This window comes from Poecilia latipinna, unplaced genomic scaffold (genome assembly GCF_001443285.1).
Source record: "Poecilia latipinna isolate Pla-1442-1.1 unplaced genomic scaffold, P_latipinna-1.0 Scaffold830, whole genome shotgun sequence".
Classification (NCBI taxonomy): domain Eukaryota; kingdom Metazoa; phylum Chordata; class Actinopteri; order Cyprinodontiformes; family Poeciliidae; genus Poecilia; species Poecilia latipinna.
Window position 1 is genome coordinate 201,493 of NW_015113446.1, and position 9,944 is coordinate 211,436.

Genomic DNA, 9,944 nt, shown 5'->3' on the forward strand with positions numbered 1-9,944 from the left:
TATGGCGCCTTCAGAAACTATACTTACTAGTCTCTGCTCATGGTAATGGGATTCTTTCCTCTGTAGTTGGTAATTTGTTGATTAACTTCAATAAAATCCTAACTTTTTGTTTGCAACATGTTCCATCAGTATCTTAAAAAGCCTCAAAACCTCAGAGGCCTCTGTCCATTGCTTTGCTAAACAAATCCCCCAGTCTGGTGAATACATCTTAGTTGTTTGGAGGGTTTTTTGTCTTTTTGCTTTGCCAAAGCATCAGAGGACAATAAGAACCAGCAGGCCCCTATTGATGCAAGAAAGGAGGATCTGAATAGAACCTAACAAAACACAGGGTCTGCAGTAGGCGGCTGCCTTTGCCAACCAGAGCCTGAATGAGGCGGCGCTTGTTGAGCGTAGTGGGTTTTAAAATACCAGCTGTGAACATGTATGTTAGAAACAGGAAAAATGTAAATGAATGAAAGAAGCAGCCTTTTAAACTACTTGTAAAGTCTTTGTAGCGCAATAATACCCTGTTGGGTAAACGGTAAAACTTAGACAGTTGAGGAATGAACTTGGTGTTCATGAATTACATGATGTCAACATGAACACAAACATGACCCAGTGAAAACCGCTAAGAGTTTCCAAAACATCTGTTATTTGTGCTGTTTAATCATAAAATCAGGAGTGTGATGATGCATCCAAGTTTGTTGAGAATCAACAATACAGTGATGAACCAGGAGAGTTAGTTTTAAAATTTACAACAGGGTTTCCCCCAGTGTATTATCAGCCTGGCAGGCCACCAGGCTTTACTTGTCTCCCCACCAGGCTAAGCATTGCTTATTTATGTTTTTTAGTCTTTTCAAAATATTTGTATTTTTAAGACTTTATCGTTGGTGTCCAGGTGTTAATCTTCCAATAACTGATACTTTCAAATTTCCTGTCGACTTTAAATATTTTTAACTCAAAAACACGATGGGTCGCTGGATGAATGACTGACCGGGCTTAGCAAGTTTTCTGGGGGAAACCTTGTACAAACTGTATTTTAAACATCTTACAAACAATGGAGATATGTTGCTTTGCTCACTTTACCGCATTCATAATAAAGAACGTTGTTATCACCATGACCTGGTAGTATGAACTATTTCCTATTCAAAGAAAGATATTTTTGATATTGATGGCAGATCAAGCCGAAAAATTGCACGATTCCAAGTCATACCAAAGTTATTCAGAAGGTTATTGAGGTTACATTCTAAGGAAAAATTTATAACGTAACCTCAAATGTTTTAGCTAATTTTAAAAAATTGCCAATTATGCACAAAGTTACGCTGCTTTGTATGGGCTCTGCATCACCCAGATTCAGTGAGTTTTTTTAAGACTGACTTATCAGTTGCATCTTACTCACTTTGTCTTCCTTTACTGTCCTGTAAGAGCCGTCACATACGGTGAAGTACGCTGTAAATTCATTAATAAGCAAACCTGGCCATGCTCTAGCCCTCTGCATGCATGTTTTCTATCCGTTATCTCTGCCGTCATGCTCGCCTGGCAGTGCGGTGGAGGGTAGGCCTACTTATGGACTTTATTGATGTTATGTCAGGGTGGATTAGGTCAAACCAGTAGACAATTACAGGAATGTGGCTGGATTATTGCTCCGATGATGCTGAGGGGGAGGACTGGTGGATGGCCTGCGTGTGTGAGGGGGGCAGCACTTAAAAGCTTAACTTGCTACGAACCTGCTTGTCATAAATGCTTTGGGTTTCAGAAAAACGCTCTCCCTTTTAAAACACATCGCACACGTCTGTATGTGGATCTCTGTCATCGTAGCACAGGCTACTTGGAGCTCTTTAAGGACAGCATATGTTTTTCATGCAGTCTGATGCATAATGTACACCACTGTGTAAAGCGAGGCTCAATCTCTGACCTATATTTGTGAATTTAACAGTAGAATTGTCCAGAGTCACTTGTTCTGTGCATCTTTCCAGTTAATTTTCCTTGTAAATTGTCCTCTGCTGTCTTTTCCTTCAAGTGGAAATTATTCAGAGGAGCAGATGGCATTACTTAGTCTGACTGGCAACACTATCAAGCCTGGCTAGGCTTAATAGTGCCTACATCGTAGTTCAAGAAGTGGTGGACTCCATTGTTCTTGGATTTCTCTAAACGGCCTCCTTCTTTTTACCCGTGATGCTTTGACTTTTGTTTTTCTGTTGTCTTAACTCTTACGAATTGAAATCACAGCATGGTGAAGAAGAAATAACTATCAATACTGGCGTTCTTGAAACAGTTCTTAGCAGCAGAATAAATGGTTGTGCAGACATACACTTTGTAGCAATACTACACACACAGTCATACTAGTCCAGTGTTTCGAATCAAAGTAAATCCACTTTATTTAAGCAGTTTTAAATGAATAAATTGAACTCATTTGCTTTACAATAAATACCTAGATGATAACAAAAAGTTTGACTTAAAATAATAATAAAATTATATAAAAGCTAAGTAAAAATGAGAAATTGCAACAATGACGAATTGTTATCTGAAACCACTGACTGGATTTGTAAGAAAAAGAAACAGATTCCATTCGGCTTGTTGTAAAAGAATATTTTAGTAATCGAGTACTCTATCGATTATTGTTAGGATTAATTGAGTACTCGGAGAAAAAAATCTCTCTCTCTCAAAAAATGATAAAAACTCGACAATTCGACGTTGTGCCGCTAGCATTTAGCAACAACTCGTAGGCAGAAGTGAGAGCGCTGCCCAACACAAATAAGGATCTGACTGGAACATGATGCGTTAAATAATAAAACATAATTTAATGAACCTAAATTTTTCTTGAGTAATTTTAATAATCAAGGTACTGGAATCATTCGAGGAATCGTTACAGCCCTAGACTCCAGGTGTGAAAGTGTTTTGGTAAAAAGGGAACGGAGTTGCTTTCTGTGTGCGCTGCTATCTAACTAGCGCACCTCCACACTAATAGACAGATACTCCATACGAGTCACTGAAGAAACTATAAAATGTTGAAGCGTTGATGACAAGTTCTTCTTCTTACACTTGGATTATCTTCTAACTCTAGAAAGCAAGTGGAATAATTTCTGCAACATGACTTGAGGATGGGAGCTTTGACCAAAACAAGCCATGACTCTAGCATGTTTACGTCTCCAGAGAGAATAAAAATCCAAGCCTTTTCTTTTATGTACTTATAAAATTTTAGTTAGCTAAAGCGAGCTATTGGTCTGTTCAACCAGAAAGCTGCATTTCATCTTGCTGCTTCCCAAACGAGGACCAAATGTCATGCATTTGGGATTACTTACTTTCCTCTTCTAAGGTAAATGGATGTACAAGAGCTGGATGCAGCATCAGTCTGCGGCTCCGAGGTCTTTGACATTTGGTGAAATCCGGATTTGTCTGAAACCTAATGAGACTCTACGGCGGCTCCAAAAATTACCACAGATTTAGTGATTATGTGCCGTCTGTCTTCAGTAGAGGTCAAAATTCACGGCCCTCGGACAAATATTGGCAAAGTTAAGCAGGTTGTTTCACCATAAGTCACAGATGTTAATTCAGGATGGAAAACGGCTGGCATGGTCGGCATTATTAACTGTATTATCACAGCTTTTCTCGTCTCCTTGGCAGAAAAGTCGCATAAGAGCAGCAAGTTTATTGTATTGGTTTGGATTTTTCACTTGGTTTGTGAAAACAAAGTGTCTGGTTTTAGAGAAAAAGGCAACTCAAGAACCGTTTNTTTTTAATTCACCAAAAACTGTTCTGTAATCTGGAACGTTCGCTACGTTGAGCTCCGCAGTTAGCCGCATTACCTCACTGTGCGAGAGACAATTGCGTCATGCATCATGCGCAAAAGGTCAAAGGTAACAAGGTGACTGGCTTATTATGTTGTACAAAAAATCCCCAACAAAAAACCAAATAATTTTAGGGCATGTTATTATGTGTCAGAAGAGGGCTTAGGAAATCATAATACCAAAAAATAAATAAATAAATTGACCAAAAGGGCACTTGGGGGCAAGGAGCAAAAGGGGCAGGTGCTCCAGCACCCATAGACCCCCCCTCTGCACGTGCCTGTTCTGCATAATAGACTTAGTAAAAGCGGGAGAAGGGGAGGGGGGTGTCAATATTTGCAGTGAAAATAGCTGATAAAGCCTCCAAGTAGTTGTGAAGGGTTTTTGCACTTACGTCACTATGACATCACCGCGACTAGTCGACATCGACTCAACTATTATCATGATGTAGTCGACCTTAAAAAAATATGTAGTCGTTCAACCCTCCTGTGTCTCTGTGTTGCCCTGTGATGGACTGGCGACCTGTCAGGGTGTACCTCGCCTCTCACCCTTTGACTGCTGGAGATAGACACTAGCACCCCTTCACCCTTACCCCAACAGGATAAGGGTGTAGGAAAATGGATGAATGGATGGCTGGATGGATGAATGGATGGATGGACGTCAGGATTGTAACAAAATCTATTTTTGTGGTTAGTAATAGGAGTTTAAAAGCTGACTAAGCTACAGTTTTAATGATGAAATGACATCAAACTTATATAACACTTTTCAACCCTAAAAACGTTCTTAAAGACGCTTTAGAATGAAATCAGTCATTTCCATTCTCACACTGATAATGGCAAGATACTGGATTGTAGCCACAGCTGCTTTGGAGTAGTAATTGCTTGGAAGCTGTGAATCTGAACCAACATTGCTTTTATGTTCCTCTTTGTTCAATGTTTCTATTGCTGATGTAGGGATCCCTGAGCTCTGAGACAGAACTATCCGAGTACTTCTCTCAGGAGGTTCCTGACCACTCAGTCACATCTGGGTCTGTTCTGAAGAGCTCAAACAATGGTCAAGGGCTCCACCAGCTGGGCGGCAGAGCCTCAGCATATGGCCCACTACAACCACAAGGTAAAAACATTTCAGTTTGACTCAGTTTAGTTTTGCTTTTATATAACATCATTTCACTACAAATGTTGAAAGTTTACTTTTAAAAGGACTTGGGACTTAAATTTGAAGGGTGCGAAAAGGATTGGTCAAAATTCAGCCACACTGCAGTGATTGGTGAAAAAGGAAAAAAAAAAAATACAAAAAACACTAAGCTGATTGGTGAAACATATGGAAAACTTGTGATTACTGGTGAAAATGGCAAGTTTGTGCAAATTTTGTGAATGATGAGTGAATTTGCATTAATAGCTGCAATCGCCACATTGTAATTTCCTGGAGGGACTGTAAAATGCCTTAAGAGTTTGTGTTGTTATGTTTTTCTCAGCATGCAGCACCTCTGTGACAGATGTTAACCACAGCCCTGGATGCATAACATCACACGACAAGACTTCTGTCCCTTTCCATCAGCATACAGAGCCCCTTTGCCATGCCCTCGCTGCCTCCAGTACCACCTCAATGAAGAGCCTACTTTTCCGCCAACGAAAGGTCATATACTCTGAGGATGAGTTCAGTAATGATGAGGCATCAGATAAAGCTGAAAACACTGAACCACTGATCCAGCAACAAAAACCCACATCTCCACACTTACCACAGATGCTATCTAACGCCATACCAAGTGGAGAAGAGATAGCTACAAGGCTGGCGCCCAGACAGCTCTTTGAAAGGGAAGATTTCAGAGGTTTTCACACTGTTATCTTAAAGAGAAAAGAAGAAGAGACGTTCGGGCTGGACCTGGAGATTATGTCATCACCTCTGAGAGTTATAATTGATGGTTTAAAGCCTGACTGTGCTGCTGAATGGGTAACGTGTGACTCAACGTCAATTTATTTCAGTGATGTACCAAAAATCATGTGTTAGAGTGAAGCATTGTTAAAATGGTGTTCTAAGTTGCTTTCTTATTTATCTTCTAGAACTGTGAAACTAAACTCTGCCCTGGTGATGAGATTGTGAAAATAGGAGGTAAACCAGTGAACTCTTCAAGCTACCAGGAAATCTGTGAATTTATGCATCATCTTCCAGTGATGGTGTCTTTGGAGGTGAGGCGAGCAACTTCAGGTAAGACCAACACAAAGAATGGTGGTCCTCAACAAGTGGGTTTTAAAAAGAGCTAAGTTTGGCCCATTTTTTCAACTCATTTAGCAGCTCAGAGGAGATGTCCCTACCTGGGTGTTATTTTGTCAAGCAGCCAACATGCCGCAATTAACTTGGGTTAATTTCTAAATTAGTGGTAAACAGTTGTTTATCAGTGGTTAACAACTATTTACCACTGATTGTTGAACAGAAAGAAAAGGGGGTTGCAGTTTGAAACCATTTTGTTTCTAACTTTTATACCTGAAATCAAATCCACACAGTAATGTACATTGATGTTCTGGCTCAGTGGCTTCTACACTCATTACTAAGATGAATTTCTTCCTAAAGAAGCTGGACCACAAGAGGAGCATTCTGCTGAGTTTAAAAACCGCATTAAGAGGGCTTTTCAAGATGGCGACGTAGCATGTGGTCAACTTCATTGAGCTGCGCACCATATTGTTTATATCTGAGCAGAATACCACCCTTTTCAAAGCACTTTGAATTGCCTTGTTGCTGAAAATGTGCTATATAAATAAAATTACTTTATCTTACCTTACCCTCTTACTAAGATTTCTCAACTAAATGTAGTAACATGAAAGCTGATAAACGTTCTTCCAACTCACTCCAGCACAATGCCGCCCAAAATCCTAAAGAAAACCAACAAGACCTGTGAAGTAGAGTCTCAACTGGCTGGCACAGGTAACATGGCTAATAGGGAGCTAGCTGTTGAGCTGCCAGAGGCTGGTGGGGCCACCACACTCTATCCTGCTCTTCGCTAAGTGGAACATTTAATCTGTTATCTCCCAGAAAGTGGACATTCTGACTGAAATGCTTAAGAGCCAGCCCATGGAGATAAAGGAGCTGGTCCAAAGCACTACAGATGCGGAGGACAGGAGGATTGCATCTCAGGAGGACGGCCTGTACCAGGATACGGCCCGCATAAAAAAGTTGGGGAAGGCCCTAGTGAAAAAAAAATACGTTAGTATACTTCAAATATACTTACATTTGTGTAAGTACATTTGAAGTATACTAATTATTAAGTGTACTACCTATAAATATTTACGAAGTATACTAAAAGAATGCTTGTACCAATTTTGACATTATAACTTAAACATACTAACACCCATGTTAATTTAACAAATATGAATTATAGCCTGTAGTACACTACATTGTCGATAGGTGGCAGTAAATGGTTTCAATTATAGCCTGTAGTACACTACGTTGTCGATAGGTGGCAGTAAATGGTTTCACGTAGTCTAAAACTACATTGATATGCCGCAGAATATGGACTAGAATAACCAGAAGAAGAAACTGGAAGAAACGTTTTGTGGTCATTTTATTGACAAAACTCTGTTATTTTCAATATTTTTCAAGAACTAGTTTTCATCTATGGTTGATTTTTCGATTCCTGTGTAACCGGACCCGGGAGAACTTTGTTTTTGATATTACATTTATTTGTTTTTTGATGCGAATCTCCGGTGAGTTCTGTGCTATAATTTTCTTCGTTAGCTATCGATTAGCCACAAGCTAATATTTTGCTGTTATGTATTAAAAGTTATATTGTGATTTCATTTTATAGTTCAATGTTGAAAGGAAAAAAACAAAACAATCGGAGATACTTGGTTATGATTAAGAATGTATGTTTTGTATGAAAATTAGCAATGCTTACGGCTAACTCTGAAAGGCTATTCTGCTAATATTGCGCTTTTTTTTTCTTCTTGGAATACTGATACTGATGAGGTATCTAGTGACAGTGAGTTATTTATTCCACTGTACGGAATTGAAGAATGCTAGAAAAAGATATGTCAATTCAGTGAATATTATGTTGTGATGTTTTGTTGAGCCAAAAGACAAAATTGGTTATCGCAGCTGTAAATTATTTTATTTACATGGAGTGAAAGATAAACTTTCACTGAAATGACTTAGAATGGTGTATCACAAAATAGTAAAATACATTTCTGCTATATGCAGGTTGTTTTTTTTGTGTTGAGAGACATCGTGTGAAGAACGGCGAGCCAGGATCCAAAAGAGCAGATTGACATTGTGTCCACTACGACGTCAAAGAAGAACCTTCTTCTGTTCCACTTGATCGGTGGGATTGCACATATTAACACTACCCGGGTAGCTACCATATAACATTCAGATCTGAAAACTGAATTGAACTGAAAACAAATGAAAGTGAAAACTTTTGAACTCGACTGACTTGACTTAGGACTACCAAAAGAAAACATTGACTATTTTGTTCTGTTTCATTATTGTCAAAATGTGTAATAAATGTGTTTTGTTCAACACATTGTTTCCCTCGCTCCTCCTGAGTTGAACCTAGTTCTGATGTGCTATTTAATTGTAAAGATTCATAGTCACCGATTCCTTTGTTACAGGTGCCTTACCAGATAAGTTCAAAGTTTTACACTTAAATATAATTGTACCAAAATACACTTTTAAGAAATATATTAAATAAAAGTATACTTTAAGTAAACAAAATATGTATTTGCCCAAGTGTAAGTATACATTTAAAATATATTTTAAATAAGCTTAAAATATCTTTTAAAGATATTTTATGTATAGTTTAAAATATATGCTCAAAATAGAATTTTTTAAAATTCACTGAACGCTTACTTTAAATGATTAATTTCAGTATGTTTTAAATTGCTTCTCAGTGTATACTTTAGGCTAATAAAGTATGCCTTTTTAGGTGCCTTAATAATCTTTTACTATATTTGTTAAAATGGCAAAGAATAAAAAAAAATATTCCTAATAGTGGAACTTGATGCAATGTTGTTTAACAAAGTAATGTATTCATGCCTCAACAAACATTGACAGTTTAGTGATCTACAACCAGGGGCACGGCCAGGAATCATGGGCCCCCTGACAAAAAATTTGATTGGGCCCCCCTGTGCAGCTGCTGTTACAATATTTTGAGTCTATTTGACCCATAAAAAGCATCACAATTTTAAAGGCTTGCATCTGCCTTGCTTTCTTTGGTTCAATACTGATTATGAGCACAATATTTACTCCTCATGAATTGAACTCATTATCCACTCATTATCCATTATCCATTATCATGACTCCATGCCGTACCTACTTCTGATTCTACAAAGTGGTTAACACTGAACCTTGCAGTCAGACCTGCGCATTTAACAAGAGCGTTACATTTGTTTAATCATAAACGGTGGAGTAAAGATATAAACAAACTTAAGTTGGTTTCAGAAATAATTTTATCAATTTTATTGTGACTTCTATGATTATAACAATCATTCAGCTTCATGTTATAACTGCATAAAGGCTCTGTTTGTTGCGACTTAATTTTCTTCATAAACTTAACCTGGTTTTAATTGAGCTCAGTATGCCAGAGACTTTGATATTGTGAGGCTGCCGTTATAACTCATTCATCATTGTTTTTATCTTCAACATATTTTTGCAGTCTAAGCAAATGAAAATGAAAGAGGAATCCAGGGATCAGGAATTAGAAAACCTAAAGACTTTCCTGTCTCAGAAGAAGCTCTGGCTCCATCAGATCAACAACCAGTTCTGAGGATGAACCTCCACATCATCTTCATGGTGGAAGGCTTTTTTTTTTTTTTTTTTTTTTACTGAGCAGGTGGCCACAGTTTTAACAGTTAACTGGTGTGTTACCAACACTAAGTGCTTAATAAACATGATTTGATTTAAAAATAATTCAACAGAATTTATTCCCCTTGTTTAATCTACCATTTCTCTTTCATGCCCGAATGAGCATGGTAGCCTACCACGTGGGCAAGGATAGTGTTTTTCCATGACCACACTTAAAAAAGAATGAAACAATAAAAAAGAGCAATATTTCATTATTTGTCATATCAAGTGAGCCAAAGAGCAACTTGTGCCTCCAAAGATACAGGTTGGATCAGGTTGCAGATCCTGATCTAGCAGATGGAAAGTGTGATCCTATCTCAGTACAGCAGCTAAAAGTACATCACTATA

General features: G+C 38.2%; 1 protein-coding gene and 2 long non-coding RNA genes across 4 annotated transcripts in view; all 3 read left to right on the plus strand.

The window, feature by feature from the left end:
• Nucleotides 1-9,944, plus strand: part of LOC106956587 (SAM and SH3 domain-containing protein 1-like) — a 62,602-nt gene that overhangs the window by 6,093 nt on the left and 46,565 nt on the right. The gene's annotated exons all lie outside the window — the stretch shown is intronic.
• Nucleotides 4,631-5,969, plus strand: LOC106956588 (uncharacterized). Its single transcript, XR_001426796.1, has 3 exons — nt 4,631-4,877; nt 5,239-5,714; nt 5,825-5,969. It is a non-coding gene; the product is annotated as an uncharacterized LOC106956588 (long non-coding RNA).
• On the plus strand, nt 7,242-8,147 carry LOC106956590 (uncharacterized). Its single transcript, XR_001426798.1, has 2 exons — nt 7,242-7,462; nt 7,956-8,147. It is a non-coding gene; the product is annotated as an uncharacterized LOC106956590 (long non-coding RNA).